This window comes from Magnolia sinica, chromosome 16 (genome assembly GCF_029962835.1).
Source record: "Magnolia sinica isolate HGM2019 chromosome 16, MsV1, whole genome shotgun sequence".
NCBI lineage: Eukaryota > Viridiplantae > Streptophyta > Magnoliopsida > Magnoliales > Magnoliaceae > Magnolia > Magnolia sinica.
The window spans coordinates 20481050-20482562 of record NC_080588.1 but is presented as its reverse complement, the minus strand read 5'-3'; the positions used below and the strand labels follow the sequence as shown (position 1 = coordinate 20482562).

The following is a 1513-nucleotide window of genomic DNA, read 5'->3' as shown; positions in this document are numbered from 1 at the left end:
TTATTTTTTTGAATCTTACACTTGATAGTCATTCAAAAAATAATTCACATGATTGTTTAATAAGAATCCTATTCACAAAATTGGTAACAAGTCAATTCAATAAAGAGGAAATGGCCTAAGTGGAACTAACCCAAACAACTAAAAGTCTTAAGCCATCCAATTCATGAATATAATTACATGTGTATGCACAGTGGGTTTCTCACAAGTACACATGAAATAAAATTATAAATGAATACAATTAAAAGATTGACAAAGAACAAAAATCATTTTAGTACTCTAACAAAACCATAGAGCTCACCTTTTTTAGCTTCTTATTCGAGGCTAAAATAGAGCGCCTACAAGAAAAATAGAGGGTCCTATCACTTATTGGGTGGATCCCATGTCTTCCACCAATGACAAGGCTAAAACTATAATGGACTACCAATCCAAAACACCATCCGAGTCAACAATCAACTCACCTATTACCAGGAAAAAATGTTTGTGTTAGGTACAAGAGCCGATATAACCATGGATTTCTTTCTGCTGCAGGTAAAGACAACCAACACTGATCTGCTACAATAGAGAACTATTAATGTCATCTCTATTTCTAGAGGGGCAAGAACATGTGGAGTGAAACAATGGAACAACATGAAGCTGAAATTCAGGTCAATGCTAGGAGCAAACCTGGTTGGGCACCAAGTTCAGTCACATGTAACTTCAATGTAATCTGTCCTGCATTGGTAATCTTTGATACAAAGCAAATAAGAGTTGAAGGGTTTTCATTTCCAGCAACCTTTGTACAGCATACAATAAAGTAATTAGAGGATGACAAGTCAAATAACAACAAAAAATTAAAAGGCAACTAACCAGTATATAAGAAATATCAAGGCCAAGTTGAGAGTTTTAGTGAGTGTTAGGTTGCTAGTTTCTATATTTCTCAGCTTCAGTAATTTCCTGGTTATTACAAAGAAAACATGTATGGTTTACACTTTTTTGTTGGTTTTTACATTCCCCAGGAATTCCATTCCCCAGATTGTACTCAAAAACTTGCCCCAGCTTTTACCTGATGTTTGAAACCATATAAGAGTTGAAAAGCATGCACATGCATCTATGAACATGTACATCAACTTTCAAACTCGAATATAAACTATGCATAAGATAATGACATCGGGAAAAAAATGATATCACCACATGGACCATCAATAAAATGAGACCCATTCAACCCATAAGTACATAGAACATGTAAACCACACTAGAAAAATGCATCTAAACAAATATATCTAGCAATTGTTTAGTTTCACCAAAAAAAAAAAAGCACATTTGCCTAAAGGTTGCAGTATATGAAAATGGATGCATTTGGAAGAGCATACCGGAAAACTGTCAAGACTGTAATGCTATTTTCCGAGTTGAACTGCCACCTTCAGCAATTTTCTAAAGGAAACCTTTATGCATCAGATACTATCAGCTGCTAGGGCAATGAGTCCAAGCCATATACAGTAAGGACCCTCAATGCATCTTTTAAATCCAAGTTCCA

The 1513-nt window shown here is 35.0% G+C and overlaps 1 long non-coding RNA gene across 1 annotated transcript; it reads right to left on the bottom strand.

Moving 5' to 3' along the window:
• Positions 1-288: 288 nt before the first annotated feature.
• On the bottom strand, positions 289-845 carry LOC131229677 (uncharacterized). Its single transcript, XR_009163537.1, has 2 exons — positions 492-845; positions 289-458 (listed from the first exon to the last, which is right to left on the bottom strand). It is a non-coding gene; the product is annotated as an uncharacterized LOC131229677 (long non-coding RNA).
• Between the last annotated feature and the right edge of the window lie 668 nt (positions 846-1513).